The sequence below is a fragment of the Engystomops pustulosus genome, chromosome 2, assembly GCF_040894005.1.
Source record: "Engystomops pustulosus chromosome 2, aEngPut4.maternal, whole genome shotgun sequence".
Classification (NCBI taxonomy): Eukaryota; Metazoa; Chordata; class Amphibia; order Anura; family Leptodactylidae; genus Engystomops; species Engystomops pustulosus.
Window position 1 is genome coordinate 174836222 of NC_092412.1, and position 17156 is coordinate 174853377.

At 43.1% G+C, this 17156-nt stretch overlaps 1 protein-coding gene across 1 annotated transcript in view; it reads right to left on the reverse strand.

The window, feature by feature from the left end:
* PRICKLE4 (prickle planar cell polarity protein 4) overlaps nt 1–16886 on the reverse strand; it is a 61559-nt gene extending 44673 nt beyond the window's left edge. The window contains exon 1 of the mRNA XM_072137342.1: nt 16865–16886. The gene's annotated coding sequence lies outside the window, so the exon portion shown is untranslated. The remainder of the gene's footprint in view (nt 1–16864) is intronic.
* Between the last annotated feature and the right edge of the window lie 270 nt (nt 16887–17156).

Consider the following 17156-nt stretch of genomic DNA (forward strand, 5'->3'; position numbering starts at 1 on the left):
ACTTTACCTTATAGTTAGTATTTGGCTGGGGAGCCCTTTGTGGGTACTCTGCAGAGTCCCAGGACTCCCCTCTGGTTCTGTTCTTTAACACTACAAAAAAAGGCAGGAGAACAAGGGAGACTGGAACGTGAACACGTTGAAGTAACACCTAAAGTGATTTTATGTAATATATACCATCATTTGTGATTCATGTATGATCTTTTGTTGGACTTTTTTTTCTACCTTCTTCAAGCATATTATCAATGTGACAAGGACTGTGTTCCTGTTTTTCTTCTTATATTCTGGCTACCAATAAAAGCAAATAATAAAAAAACAAAAAAAACAAAAGGAGACTTCTAAAATTACGCCAACACAAAGCTGAGATAAGGTAAATATTAGTTAGTAACTCATTTAGGTAATAAGACTGTCAGTTTGAAAAACAGAACCAAATTCACCTTTTTCATAAAAAATGCTAAATATATGAACCATATATATATATATATATATATATATTCCACTAACTTGAAGTACAAAATGTCATGTAAAAAAACCCAAAACACTTAGGTAAGCTAAAGTGTTCTAAACTTATTACCAGAAAAAAGTGACACATGCTGGTTTTGAAAAATAGGCCTTGGTCATCAAGGCACAAATGAGCTTGGTCACTAAGTGGTTAATCATTCAAAATTACAACATTAATTGGAGCAATGGAGCAGGTATGAACATGATTCTTCAGGAAATAACTCTTAATGTCGACACGATTCTCTGAACAAGGAGACTCTTCCAACCAAGCATGAATTTTAATTTTCTCAATTTTTATTGCAATGCATAGTTGTAAATTCCATTTCTACACACTGTAAATAATAAGAGAGAAGCTACAAGAAATCAGATTAGTTGTATCAAGGTGAAATGTACATAAAAGACAATGCTTGTATACCTTCATGCAATATCATTTTACACATTACAACAGATTTCATTTGGTCAGTAGACTGGAGCACAATATAAAGGGCCAGATTTACTATGTGTGCAACACTGAACTGGGTTCAAGGGGCATATGCCACATTTCTGTTGGACTTGCCGACATAAATATGGAGGCGGGTACGAATACACACCGGAACACCACTTTAAGTGCACAGTATTATGTTGCGACGTGCATAGTGCAGCCGCAAGACAATACTCGCGCAAACACTTCATAAATACATGTGCAACTAGTTTACACATGTATTTATGTGCAGTCTATGCCAGAATTCTGGCTCAGGCTGCATAGTACATCTGGGTCATAATGTATTTCATATTAAAATAAAGTGTCAGTTGTTAAAGAGAACCCGTCATGCAAAATAACCCCCCTAAACTAAATATATTTTCATAAACTGCCATTCGAGAGCATTGCCTCTATCCCTTCATTGTCCCTCTACATGCCTGTAAACCTAAGCAATGAGGTCCTAAAGCTGTATGCAAATGACCTGTGAAATGTCCAATGAAGCATTGGCATATTCAAGCTGTCCACCTTATTCATGAGTGGGAGGCACAGCCACACCCCCAGTGCATGACTGACAGCCTGTATAATGATGTGAGGCTGTATAATGATGTGCTTCCTGGTGCTGGCGCCCCCTGCAGTCTGTGTGTGTGCATGTGTGTGTGTGTTTAGGAGAGATACAGCAGCTCCAGGCAGCCATGTTATAGCAGAACATGTCAGATTCATGTGTAGCTGATGTCTGTGTCTCTCACCTGTATATTAGGATGATGCAGCATGTCAGCAGATGCAGCACACACACTAGCCATGCTTTACTATACATTACACACAGACATGATCAGGGGGAGGAGAGGGGAGGGGTAACAGGGGTGACATCACTGCATCTGACCATGTGACCAGCCTCATTTACATGATAAAAAATAGATGATTTTACAATGAATAATGTATGAAATAACTAGATAAAGGCTGGGATGGGATCCTTGTGAGCTGCTCCAACAGGTAGTAGTGACAGGACTAGTGACACAGACCTGATGACAGGTGTCCTTTAAAGGAAACAAACTGCAGAGGGATAACTTGAACAATAAATGTTATAACAAATGGCCTACTTTTACTTTTATATAAATAATAATATACTTGTCCATATCTGTTTGGCAGAACCGACAAAAACCTCCATTAAAAAATAACACATTTTTAGATACTTACTATGAGGAAAACTATTGTATAGTAAAAAAAAAGTTTATTTTATATTATTTCCAAGTCTATAACTTATACTTTACTTTGTATATATCAATATATTATATATATATATATATACACAACAAAGTTACAAAATACAAGGTGAGTCATTGTTCTTGTGTAAAAGGTCCTCAGTGCTGGGCAGTTTTACCACAATTAATATTGCCACAGTTAAGGAGGAAGGTGGAGGAAAGGAGGGTCTCTCACCCCCATGGCCCCAAAAGGCAATCACAGGTTCCAGGGTGTTGAAAAGGCAGCCAGAGGCCACAATGTCTACCAAGTACTAGAGCCTAATAGGCACAACTAGATGCTGAGTCTAACAGGGCCAATATTCGTGAAAATCTGACATCGCAAAACAGTACAGAACAACTATGTCAAAATTGCCATTTTAGTACCTCCTGATTCCTAAAATATACCATAAAAAGTCAGATGGATCTCAAAACAGTACCAACTGTGAACTGTATAAGCATATATTTAAAAAAGCTGCAAAATAATAATCCGACACATGCAGGACATCGGGTGCACGCTGGTAGTGAATTGCGGCAGATGTGCATTCTTGTCGGGGAATGCACCTCGGGGATCGTGCAGGGGCAGGTAAGTAAATGTGCCCCAAATGTTTTTCCAGTTGTGTTAAAATTAGGGGTCTCGGCTTATACTCGGGTCGACTTATACTCAAGTATATACAGTATATTATTTTTATGGTACAGTGTACGGCCCCCAGAGAGGAAATGCTGCAGCAGGGGTAAAGGCATGCGTATATGGTAATCTTTTCCAAAACCATCCAATCAGCGACGGACGGTGTCATTTTGTCTGCCAGGTGCGGCGCAGCTGCTTTATTCGGCACATAGAACACAGCGTGATTTTGCAATATCACGCTGTGTTCTATTTGTCGTTCTATGTTGTAATGCTCTGAACATAAGGAGTAATCTAGGGAGGAGATGCTCGTTCACAGTGGCTGAGGAATGTCTTCTCTGACACTGTCACCGCTGATTGGATGGTGTCAGAGAAGATTAGCATATGCACACGCCCCCACCCCTGCTGCAGCGCCTCCTATATGACGATCTGGTATATTGAATGGTCAGAGAACGGTGGACATTTCTTGGTACCAGTGGGGGCGAGGAACACAACACAAAGTGCCCCTGAATCAGTGAGCAAGCCCCTACACTTTGGTATGTTAAATTTAATAAGTTGGGGTGTTAATGCTTAAGTGGTTAATGGTTTATGTTTATAATTTATTTCCTGCTTTACCATATTAGTTAGCCAAAGAGAAAAAGCATGGATTCCCAACCAGTCTTCCGTGTTGGTCCTTGCCAGACCTAAAGCTGTGTTGTGTCTGCAATCTGACAAGGTACATTCTTCTTAGAATAGCCATTGACAAAAGTAACATAAACATAATTCTATGACATAAAACTTTGTATTTTTTCTTTTAATAGAACAAACCTTGACAAACCACATTTTTGTTTAAAGCTCCACACATGATGTTTTCACAGTATAACTGCATTTTTTATACCAATTACTTGCTGCACAAGATGCTCCAATAGAAAAAGCAAATAACTGTAGGTAGTTTAAAAGTACCAGAAAGCCAATGTTTTCATGAGATACAGGCTGTCCTCGCCCTTCAGCTTATTCACTGTGCATAAAAATAAGTTGTCGAGAGAGAAGGGGAAATTTGTGAGACACATGAACTCCTGGTTCTTGAAACTCACAATTGTCTGAAACCATCAGATTCGGCAGGTATATGATTCTGCATGAACCAACTATAACCCTCTGCGACTTTGCATGTGTCCATCATTTGTTTTCCTTTGTCTGAGCCAATGATGAGAACGGATTCAGAAGGAACATAAAGGATATTCAGAAAATATGCATCTCAATTTATTTTTATCAGCCTGAAGGCACAATTCCCTTCTCTAAGAATTTTTTTTTTAGGTCTAAATATTATTTTACTTATTTTCAGTGCTAGCATTCTTTGTTTTTGCTGCATGACAACATTGCATAGACGAAGGTATGTAATTATAATAAATGTGTGCCCATCCCAAAAAAAACTAGGACAGCGATGGATGGTAAAGTAACTATTTCATAACAGCCTCTCATGTAGGCCGTGGCTACACAAAAGCTTTTTGTTGATCCACAACAGTTTTCCCCCTGCATATCACTTCTTAAAATCCTAACGCAACTTTTACACAAAGATACACTAATAAATTAGTTTTCTTTCCCTCTAAAGATGGAGGTTATTCTGGAAAATTACACTATTAAACACTATGGGGCAGATCAAAAGTGTCTTAAGGTATGACAAAGTCTTAATATGCACCAGAAATCAGAGTCTGATACTGTATGATAAATTTGAAGTTGTTTAGCCTTCTATTTGGCTTACCTTACGCCAGAAAAGTACACCATATTTTAACACACTTTTGGTGCTCCTTTTGCGGAGCCACATACCTTTTGCCACATTAGACACAAACGTGTGAACAAAAACTTCATAAATGTGGTGAAAGGTGTTTTACACATTATTTTGGCACACATTGGGGCAGATTTATCAAGCTGTCTGAAACTCAGAATGTTTCTAGTTGCCTATAGCAACCTATCACAGCTCCCCTTTCAAATATTCATGAGCGCTAGTAAAATGAAACCTGAGCTGTGATAAATCTGCCCCAATATGAAATAATTCTGTAGTAAACAGATTTGATTTTCTCCCTACATTATGTTAAATAAATGTCCATTTATATGTGATCAATGCAGAGATTTACCGTATATACTCGAGTATAAGCCGACCCTCATTTTACCACCAAAAACTGGGAAAAACCTATTGACTCGAGTATAAGCCGAGGGTGGGAAATGCATTGGTCACAGCCCCCCTTGTATATAGCCAGACAACTCCCAGTAGTATATAGCCTGCCTGCCCCTGTAGTATACAACCAGCCTTCCCCCTGCAGTATACAGCCAGCCCAGTCTTCCCCCTGTGCTATACAGCCAGCCCAGCCTGCCCCCTGTGGTATACAGCCAGCCCAGCCTGCCCCCTGTGGTATACAGCCAGCCCAGCCTACCCCCTGTAGTTTACAGCCTGTCCAGCCTGCTCCCTGTGGTATGCAGCCAGCCCAGCCTGCCCCCTGTAGTTTACAGCCTGTCCAGCCTGCCCCCTGTAGTATACAGCCAGCACTTTAAAAAAAAAATTATTTACTCGCCCTTCGGCAGCCCCGATGCTCAGCGCGGCTCCCCAATGTCCGTGCGGCTCCTCTTCTGTCTTCCCCGCAGCTCCTCTTCTTTCTTCCGTCTTCTGTACAGCCGGCAGGGATACGGCCATGTTATCTTCCTGGCCAGCGCATACTATGATGTCATCAGCTACCACATGGGCCATTATAACTGCATTATGTCAAATCTGAACAATGTCATGATTTTTCAGCAAAATCCACAAGAATAACACGCTGCAGCTTAAAAACTTGCAGCAGAAATTCGTTTTTCTGCATGTGAATGAGATTTACATCTCATTTTATATTTATTATCTGGAGTAATATGTGGCCGTGACGTTTTTTTGTCACGTTTCTTCAGCAATTTTGAACAAATTGAAAAAGCATGCATTTTTTAAATGTTTGCTTGCGTTTGCGTTCTTAAAAACGCAATGCTTGATGTGTGTTAATTGCATATAGCTGTGTCTCTTAGAATTTGTAAAAACGCAGTGACATTCTTCCCCCTGCTATTTGTGAATGTTATCACATGTGTTTCAAAATGCATGACCACAAACGCATGCGGTTTCAAAAATGCAACAGTTTTGAAAAACGCAATAAAAACGCAGCTCAAAAACGCAGGCAAACACATAGAAAAAGCCAATACGCAAATATGTTGCGCTTATCAAGGATGCCGGCTTAAAAACGGGTTCAAAACGCCACGTGTGCCACCACCTTAAGGCCCCTTCCACACTTGCGAGTGTGATGCGCTGAACTCGCATCACTCTCACAGCGAGTGCTGCTTGGATCGCGGCTTGGAACGCTGCAAATTGGAACTGAACTGACATGCTGAGTTCACTTCCGGTTTGCAGCGTTCAGGCACACTTTCAAGTGTGGAAGGGGCCTTAGGGTGTGGTCACAAGGTACGTTCCCAGGCCGAAGGGTGGTGGCACACGTGGCATTTTAAACGCGTTAAAAAAGCATGCGGTTTTGAAAACGTATCCGTTTTTGTCTGGTTTTCCCAATTATCTTAATTAAAAACAGACAAATACGGACTAAACGGCCTAAAAACGGGTTCAAAACGCCACGTGTGCCTCCTATTTTAGACCTACTATCAGTTGGTCTAGTAATTGTCAGAATTTTCAAGTGCCTGGGCTAGGCCACGCCTCATTTTGGACAAGTCAGAAAACTGCCCTAAAATTATCTAAAACCCTTATTAAATGTGGTGCACAGCATTCCAGGAAAATACTCCAGAATACTTGCTTTATCTCCCATCTAAACCGCAAGTGTAGCCAATGTTTGTTTGTCACAAGGTACTTACAGTCTCATTATATCACAGTGTGTCTGCTGAACCGCAAGAGTTTCATTAAATTAAGCAGTAACCTGACATTTATTGGATCTACTTGTTCTTACTAATTAGTTTATGTCACAATGATAGTGCCCGTTCCCCAGTTTTTCTGGGAATGGCAAAAATTGGCTAAAATAATTAAAGTTCCATTACCCAAATATAAAAAAAGACATGTAAATGTCCATATCAATGCAAATTTTATCACAAAAGTTGAATGAAGTGATCAAAAGGGTAAACAGACCCTAATATGATATTAAGGAAAACTACATGAAAAAGAAATGGATATTTTTTTAAATGTATTGCAAAATAACAAAGCTATATAAATTTGATATCTCTTGCCCAAATAATAAAGGCGAAGTGTCATTTGGACCACACGGTCAAAACGAAGCCCAGAAACGATGCTGTTGATTCCACTGCACTTGTAATTTTTTCCAGCTTCCCTCTACATTGCGCAGAATATTAACCACTAGGAAGGACAACTGTCCTGCAGATAACAAGCCCTCTAATGGCTCTGTAAGTGGAAAAATAAAAAAATATGGGAAGTGAAAATTGGAAACACAAAAACTGAAAAGAGCTTGGACCCTAAGGGGTTACATTTTCTGGACCTACCTGTAACTCTCCTGTACTGTAGCAGGTCTGGTCTATTACAGTTATCACAATTTAGCAATGCTGACATAACAGAGCTGCTGTGTCTTATAGGGATCATTTCCCCCCCTATATAGTGGGCTGTGTTACCCTGTAAAGTGCCCAGAACAAGCCCTGGCATTATCAGCCCCTGCTCTATTCCTACAGTAATGTCCTGCAGTGTCCACTTCCTGATACTCTGCACCGCCCAATGACCTATAAACAGGTAGAAGAGAATAGCCTAATGTACAAGCACCAGGGAGACAAGGAGCGGTGCCCGCAATGCTGCCAGGCTCAGCACACTGGTCACCGGCTGATCTTATCAGTGAGATCTACATGACAGTAGGGGGAAGTTAATGACCATGACAATACCATACAATGCCAGCCTGTGTGGTGCCAGGACAAAGGGTAGTATTTACCAGGCGTTCGGTGCCCCCTCTCACCACTTCCTCACGATGAATTCTGTCTAGGTCCTAGTCGACACTCTCACAATTTCAGAAAGATTTACTGACCTGAATGCAGAAGATACCACAGACAGTGTGCTGACAGGATACCCTGCTGTCACCGGAGAATGGCAGCTCTATGAGGGACAATGAGGAAGCACAGCTACCTGCCTGCCCCTCCTCACAGAGACTCCGCCAGCCAATGGTAGCGGAGGGCGGGAGCTGCCAGCACCGTGCTGGTTTCCTTCCTCACTGTCGCTCCCTCACCTTCCTTAGTATGCTGCTCTTTGTTTAGTGGCTAGGGTGAGGCGCTATGGCTAACTTACCCTTGTAGTGGTGGTTGGATGTGAAAATTACATGTTTGTGCTCCACTACGTGCATTACAGATTTGAAGTTGCAGTGAACTGTGCACATAAAAACCTTATTTTCCTCAACCATTCAATATTTATAAGTATAACACAAAGATTTGTGCATCATCTGTGCTATAGTTCCATTTCCTCTTTGGGTTCCCAAATACTGACTATAATGCTCCAATGTAAACCTGTCACAATGGAATTTAGATAAAGTGTTAATGGAAATCGACCAGTTGCACAAAGTGAGCAAACTTACATAATGCTGCATCTGTGCTGATGTAAGATCTTTATCATTCCCTGGACGGTCCCATTGCTGGGATAAACGCTGTTTATGGGTGTTAAGGAGGTTGCACTGGTTTCGGACGCTATCTTGACTACTGTCCCAGGGCCGCATCTGCCATGAGGCGAGATGAAAATCTCGCCTCGGGCGGCAGAATGCGGGCCTCTTTAAAAGCGGCATTTTGCCGCTCCAATGTGGGCGATTCGGGCGCACATCTGCGCCCGAATCGCCCTCCAGATAAATCGCACCTGTCTCTTTAAGAAACAGGTGCGATTTACATGCGGAGCGACACAGCGCCTTTCCAGCTGCTGGCGTCGCTCTGTACAATGCAGTGACACAGGCGCCGGATGATGGCGTCACGCCGCCTGTGTCACTCAGTGTAGCCGCGGCTGCCAGAAGAGCCGCGGGGAGACGCGAGACGCGCCCAATATGAGCACCCTGCCACGAGGGGCAAGTATAAGCTTTATTATTTTTTTTATTATGTCCAATCAATTATTCAAATGTGGCCATACATATATTAGGGGGCGATTTCTGCTGTAACGGGGGGGGGGGGTCTTCTATATATACTTATATGAGGCCAGATTTTCTTTTTTTTACTGGGGAGGCTGTGTACATTTATAAGGGGCCAGATCCCATTTTACATGGGGGGGCTGTATATATTTATATGGGGGCCAGATTGTGTTTATTCTAGGGGGGTTGTATATATTTATATGGTGGGCCATATTCTGTTTATTCTGGGGGGCTGTATATATTTATATGGGGGACCATACTCTGTTTATTCTGGGGGGCTGTATATATTTATATGGGGGCCAGATTGTGTTAATTCTAGGGGGGCTGTATATATTTATATGGGGGGCTGTATATATTTATATGGGGGACCATACTCTGTTTATTCTGGGGGGCTGTATATATTTATATCGGGCCAGATTCTGTTTATTCTGGGGGGGGGGGGGCTGTATATATTTATATGGGGCCACATTCTTATTTTCCTGGGGGAGGGGGGGGTTGTATATTTATATGGGGCCGGATACTGTTTATACTGTCACATGTAACATAATAACAGAGTGGGATATATTAGTTATAGGATACAAATTACTTTGCATCATGGGGGATCTGTATTAATAAATTATGGGTGTTGTATATTGATTGGTGGTTGTGCATGCTATAATTCCAGTAGACTATATATATATATATATATATATATATATATATATATATATATATATATATATATATATGAAGGGATGTTTTATATGTGTGGATCATGTGGTCAGTTGTGTTGTGAGGGGTATATGTCTTTTAGGAGCACAATGTTGTTATCCAGGAGACTTTATACTGTAAGTGACTGGTATTTTTAGGGACGCCGGGTGGAGATGCTGCACGGAGCTGAAGATATCTGGCCATGAATTCACCTGTGATACGTCATGGATTGGAGAACCCGGAATAAAGTCCTCCTGATGGAAGAGATATTCATCTATAAGGTACTAGATGCCACTAATGACTCCCAGAACCTGTAGTCAGTCACACAGTGTCAGGGAGCTAGAATCGTCCCTGTACTGTTCGCCATCTTAGATACAGAGGCCATGTTCCCTGACCATTGTCAAGTTAATGTCATGATTCAAACTTCATTTTATGTAACCTGTTTGCTTGCCTGTCAGCTAATACCCTTTGACATTTAATGAGAAGCCTGTCTGTCCTTGATTATATTATGATTCTGGAGTCCACTTATCTTATTCTTCTCAGCATTAGTATAAACAATATCTGTGTACAAGGTCTCTGAGAACTGAGCACAATTAATTTTTTTTTTCCCCCAGAATGTGCTGATGACCAATAACTTTACAGTATACTATTCACGGCTACTCTTCTGTCTGTGATATTATGATTTTGAGATATTAAAACGGGAGAAGATCTTTACATACACTAAGAGATTGACGTGTCTTAGTTTTGTGTTAAAGTTTATGAAAGGACTCACCTTACAAAAGTCAAGAGGGCTGTTGGGGCCCTGCATAAAAATCCCTATCAATGGGTCTGTCAAGGGATTAATAAAGATAAGGGGGAGCTTTATCGTATGCCGACGCTCATGCCTCTTGATGTATCTGGAGGTCCGGGCTGCAAAGCCTTTATTTCTATGCCAGGTCCTACTTTCACTTGTAAAAGTTTGCTTGCTGCACCAAGGGCGCGGGGACAGGAGCGACCCACACTGACACATTCAGCCAGCCAAGCCCCCTTCACGTCCCTCTACGCCTTCCTGGTGTGGAGATGGTGCACATTTATTAGAAATAATCACAATTGCTGACAGGCTAAGTCTAGCTAAAAAAACACCTTGTGAAAGTTGTTGATTTCCTTTAAATAGCTACCCTTGTGTTTCACAGTTGGGATGTTGTTCTCTGGCTTGCAAGCTTTTCCCTTTTCCATAAGGCCCCTTTCACACTTGCGTTGCAGATCACGTCAGAGTTTGATCAGGGTGAGATCAGGGTTTGGTCAGTGAAAAACTGACATTTTTCATCAGAGTTCAATCAGTTTTTCAGGCCCATTTTCAATGCGTTTTCCACGCACAAGTAACGTGCATGAAAAGGACTCAGGACTGAGGTCTATCTTTTCTATGGCAATCGATGCATTAAAAAAAGCATTGCACTTGCAATAGACTTGCATGTTTCTCAGACGCAATGAATTTTTGATGCATCTCCATAGACTTGCATGGTGCGTTTTTCACATGCGTGACCTGCAAAAGAAGAGCATGCATGACAAAAAATGCAAGCCTGAAAAAGCCTGTTGATTAAAATGGGTCAGCGTGCAATGCAAGTTCTGCAGTACTCATTTTACTGTGGATAATAACACACATATCACACAGGTCTTTTACTTTTGTTCTTGGGATAATGTGCACATTTCGGACCAAAGCATGTTCATCTCTGGGACACAAAACCTACTCCTTCCTGAGGGGTATGATGGCTGGACATTCCTATCTTTTTTCTACTTGCGTATAATTGTTTGTACAGATGAACAAGGCAACTTCAAGTTTCGGTAACTTGCACCCAAGGATGAACCAGACTCATGCAAGTCCACAATTCTCTTCCTGATATTGGCTGATTTATTTAGACTTTCCCATGATTTTATACAAATAAGTAGTGTGTTTTAGATGCACCTTTAAATACATCCATAATTGTGTCTTTAATTAACTACAAATTTCAGAAACTTTAAAAGATATGACATCAAGGCCGGCTCCAGGTTTAAGAAGGCCCTTGGGCGACAGCGCCTTAGTGGGCCCCTATTCAGTAAACTGACGTCCCGGCACCACACTGTCTACGCCCCCCCCCCTCGCAGTAGCCACACTCTACCCTATCCCAGTAGCTACACTATTTCCCCAGTAGCCACACTGTCCCCCTTAACCCTGTAGCCACACTGTCTCCTCTTCCCCAATAGCGACACAATACCCCCTCAGTAGCCACACTGGCTCCTCTCCCCAGTAGCGACACTCTTCCCCCTACCCCAGTAGCCACATCATTCCTCCCAGTAGCCATACTGCCCTCCATATACCCAGTAGCCACACTGTTCCCTCCCCAGTAGCCACACTGCCCTCACCCCTCCCCATAAGCCCCACACTGTTGTCCTCCCTTCCTCAGTAGCCACATTACACCCCCACTCTGGGAAAAAAAGAAATTCCTCACCTTTCCACACTTCCCTGAAGCAGCGCCAGCATCTGCCTTCTCTCTTCAGCAAGCGCACGCTGTACGCACCAGCCCTGAAGCCGGCACATGTGATGTGATGACATCATCATGTGTGTCGGCTTTAGAACCTTCGAGTGCACCTGGGCTCGCCGGTTTGGGTGAGCGAGAAAAGGTCAGTTTTGCACTGTGCCTCTATGCTGCGCTCCAAACAAATGCAGCATAGGGGCAGATAACAAGAGGAGCCGGAAGGTGATCATTTATTGCAGTGTCTTAAAGTGACACTGGTAAAATTTGATCCAGGGGCCTAAATCTTTTTTACACGCCCAAGTGAGCCGCTTTAGCAGCCTTTGGTCCTGGCATTTGCCCATGTAAGGCAGGTGCTGGCGTCAGGCCTTTATGACATTATTATATGTGCGGTCCCAAATTTTTTAAAGGGAACCTGTCATCACATTTGCACATATACAACCAGTGACAGGTTCCTATAGAGCTCTATTCATTGAACGACCCCTTTCTTTTAGCTAAAAATTGTTTGGCTTACATCCACAGAAATCAGATTTTATCTTTTATTACCTGGCATCAGAGGGGAGCATGTCCTGCTCGCCGGCCCCTCTCATCTAATACTCCCCATGCCTTATGCCTCTTTACTGGTCACATTTCATGTCATGTGACCATGGCGAAATCATCTTAGGTCCTTTAGCCTCTTAATAATAGCAAACTCTACCCCATGCATGTGTCTGACCAGTTGAAGTCAGAGCAGCCTCCATAGACTTCTACTCCTCTCCATCCTCCATGTAATCACATACATGGTGTACTGTTTGCTGTTATTAGATGGCTGAGAGACCTGAGATGATGTAACTGGTCACATGTCATGAATGTAACACAAGGCACTGTGTAAAAAGATTGACACAAAGGGTCTTATTTACTGAGGGTCCCACGGCCACATTTGGACAGGGATTTAGAAAGGGATTTTGTCACATGAGATCGGATTTTGGCGCATTGGCGCCAGCTTTCATGCGACAGAAATCGGGGGGCGAGCTGTCGGACGATCTGACTAATTCGGACAGATCGTGGGATTTAACTTTAAAACTGTGCACTTACATGCATCGGGAGGAAGATGGTGAACTCCATCGGAGAACTCCAGATCGGGAACGTGCAGGACCGGGTAATTAAATGTGCCCCAATATTTTGCATCTGTATATAGAGCCTTATATGTCAGAGATGTGTGAAAAAAGCTAATTTGCATATCAACAAAACGTCTGTAATTAAGGTACAGTGCCCCACTGGCAGCTAATTTTAGGTGATATTGGGAGTGACTTGTAACCCATTATCAGCAGGCATTGTTAGTCAGGGGGTATCAAAATCTGGTAACAGGTCGTCTTTAAAGGCATAGCAGTCTTAATGTATGTAAACTTTATTCTATTTTACATAAATTCATCACACAGTCATAAAAGTGCCTTAAAGGGGTTATCCGGCTGTTAAAAATTACTTAGGGCCGGTCTGGGGTGGGCTAGTTAAACATAATAAACATGTACTTACCTCCTCCGGCGCCACCGATGTCCCGCACCATGGTCCCTTTGATCCGTGCCCCTGTTTGTTTACAGGGGGACAGAAGCCGCACACAGGGAGCTTCAGGTCCACGATGTGGCCGGCTCCTCCCATCCGTCCCTATCTCTCAGCATTGTAAGCGCTGTGAGATGGTGTCGGATGGGAGCTTGCCTATACTCTTTGTCTCTTTGCATTTATAGGAAAGGTTTATTCACGCCGGATAGTAAGAAAAACATAAATAAGTGTCTTATTGAATAGTGTATGTAAACCTCTGGTTTCAACTGTACATGTATACTGTTTTTCATACCTCTGTAAATATTTCACTCTTTGCTTCATTGCAGCCAATTGATGAGTTCTTTTCTTTGCTCATTAATGTACACTTTTACTAATTTATTAAAAAAGAAAAACTGAAATACACATGGTCATAAGTATTTCGACCTTTTCTTTGGTATTGAGTAGAAGCACCTTTTGAGCCAGTACAGTCATGAGGCTTCTTAGGAAAGATGTAATAAGTTTTTCACACCTGGATTTAGAGATCCTCTGCCATTTTTCATTGCAGACCCTCTCCAGTTCCCTCAAGTTGGATGGTAAACGTTGGTGGAAGCCTCTCCGTTGCGCCGGCCCCGCTCCAGTGGACTTACTTCTCCTGGTTCCCGCTCCAGTCCAGACTAGGAGGTACTTCAGGATTTAAAGGGCCAGCGCACAGGTGATTGGCGCTGGCCACTTCCAGGTCCATATTTAATCCGGCGGCTCCCATCATTCCCTGCTGGATCTTCAAGCCATTTCATCTTCAAGCCTGCGTTCCTGTCCTGTGTGCCACTCCGTTCTTGTGTTTTTGATCCATGTGGCAGCACCTGTGTTTCCTGACGTGAGTCCTAGTGTGACTTCCTGTGCTGTTCTCTTGCTGTCACCCCGGGTACAGACTGTCTCCTGCATTACTACCTTGGCTGCCACCGCAAGCTAGTCGAATCTGTGGAACGACCTGGTGGTACATCCTGCTTTGCGCGGAGCTCTGGTGAAGACCAGGTGCCACTTAGACTCCAGTCCCAGGTGTCGGCTAGTACCATCTCCCGAGGTCCTTGAGGGTCCACAGACTTACAGTCCTGTCAATGGCCAGATGTAGGAAGAGTTGTGGTCATCCCAAATTTTTCCATTTAAGGAATATGGAGGCCCCTGTGCTCTAAGGAACATTGGGGCACATTTACTAAAGGTTTTGTGCCGGTTTTCTGGTGAAAAAGGCTTGCACAGGTATTCAAGAAGTGTCCGTGCCATTATTGTGTCGCACACAACCCTTTTGTGGCGCAGCTGTTCTAGCCACCATGCGACACAAATTAGGCCAGATCGAGCGACAGGTCAGACCGAGCTCCGTATTTAACATGCAAAGTTTGTTGCATGTTTACATGTTAAAGGTGCACCACAAAAAAGTTGGTGAACTTTGTCGGGCCAGTGCAGGGAAGCGACAGATTCATGATTTCTGGCATATGTTCTTACTGAATCGGTCGCACCCAGCATTACACACAGACAGAGCCCTTTTAGTGCAGTTTCCGACTTTCTTAGTAAGTATTCCCCATTGAGTGCTGCAGAAATTCTTTTGTAACCTTGGCCAGATCTGTGGCTTGCCACAAGTCTGTCTCTGAGCTCCTTGGGCAGTTCCTTGGACCTCATGATTGTCATGAGCTCCCTCAATGCAGTGTGAGGTCTTATATTGACAGGTTTCTGCCTTACAGAAAGAGTATAACAGGAGTCTAACATCTGAATGAGGATCAGAATGAATTGGACAGCAGGTGAGTTAAGTATGAGTGTCCCAGCAAAGGTTTTATTAATTGGCAAAAATCACTACATTTCTGTTTTTTCTGTCAATTTTGTGTGTAGAGTGTACATTATTGAGCAAAACAAAGTACTTTTGTGTTCTTTACCCACACAGCTCAGTATTACCAGCACCAATACTATATTCATTACACACACAGCTGAGTATTACCAACACCATACTGTATCTATTAACCACACAGCTCTGTATTACCAGCACCGTACTGTATCTATTACCCACACAGCTCTGTATTACCAGCACCAATACTGTATCCATTACCCACACAGCTCTGTATTACCAGCACAAATACTGTATCCATTACCCACACAGCTCTGTATTACCAACACCAATAATGTATCTATTAACCACACAGCTCTGTATTACCAGCACCAATACTGTATCCATTACCCACACAGCTCTGTATTACCAGCACCAATACTGTATCCATTACCCACACAACTCTGTATTACCAACACCAATACTGTATCTATTAACCACACAGCTCTGTATTACCAGCACCAATACTGTATCCATTACCCACACAGCTCTGTATTCCCAGCACCAATACTGTATCCATTACCCACACAGCTCTGTATTACCAGCACCAAATACTGTATCTATTACCTACACAGCTCTGTATTACCAGCACCCATACTGTATCCATTACCCACACAGCTCTGTATTATCAGCACCAATACTGTATCCATTACCCACACAGCTCTGTAATACCAGCACCATACTGTATTCATTAATCACACAGCTCTGTATTACCAGCACCAATACTGTATCCATTACCCACACAGCTTCTGGCCATCCTGGAAAGAGATCAATGTCCACAAGCATGTATTCATACGTACCACTTTTTGGTAGCCGGATAAAATCCATCTAAAGTCTCTGGAAGGAATACAGTGGCTTGGGTGTCACCTTCTGTGGGGTCTTTACCACCTTACCCGGGTTGTGGCGGGGGCAGACTATACAGGCTTTCACTAGTCTAGTGACAGGGGTAGTAATGCCCAGGGCAAACCATTGGCGGTTTATGAGCGCTAGCATTGCCATTTTGGATGTGTGTGTGTCCATGGGCTATTTGACTGCTGGGTACAGGGCTCTGGGCAGACAAATCCTCTCTCCCAGCATCCTGGTCCCATCAGCATCTGGGCCCCAGCTTTCCTCCACACCTCCTTCTCATCTGATGACACTCAAGCCACCAGGGACTGGGTTCCATCAGACAGAGCTCTGTCAACCACATACTTGCCCTTGGCTTGTGGGGTTGGCAATTTTGTGTCTTCTTTTACTTTTATTATCCCCACCTTTTGTGGACGTAAGAGAACATCCATGTGCCATGCTTAAAGGGGGTCCCTGCAGTGGTGCGGAAATCTCTAGCCTTCCATATGGGTCCATATTCGTGTTTACACCCCAAGACTACACCTAGGGCTGGTACAGTGGTTTGTCCTTTTACCTTCCGCCGGTTGTAGAGCTTCCTTTAGAGCCATCAACTCAACCCTCCTGTGCAGACCGACGTGGAGGGAGTGGTTCTGCTTTTAGTACCTCATGTGTGCCACTAATCACTGCATATCCAGTGTAGCACCGTTGTCTGTAGACCTGGAGCCATCTACAAAAAGAAATTAACATCTGGGTTAAGCACTCAAACATGGAGTCTGGGGACCCCTCTCTTCTCCGTTCTGAATCTTGTAAGGCTGGCAACAGAATGGCAGGATTCAGAGTTGTGCACCTTGTCAGTGTGACGTTCT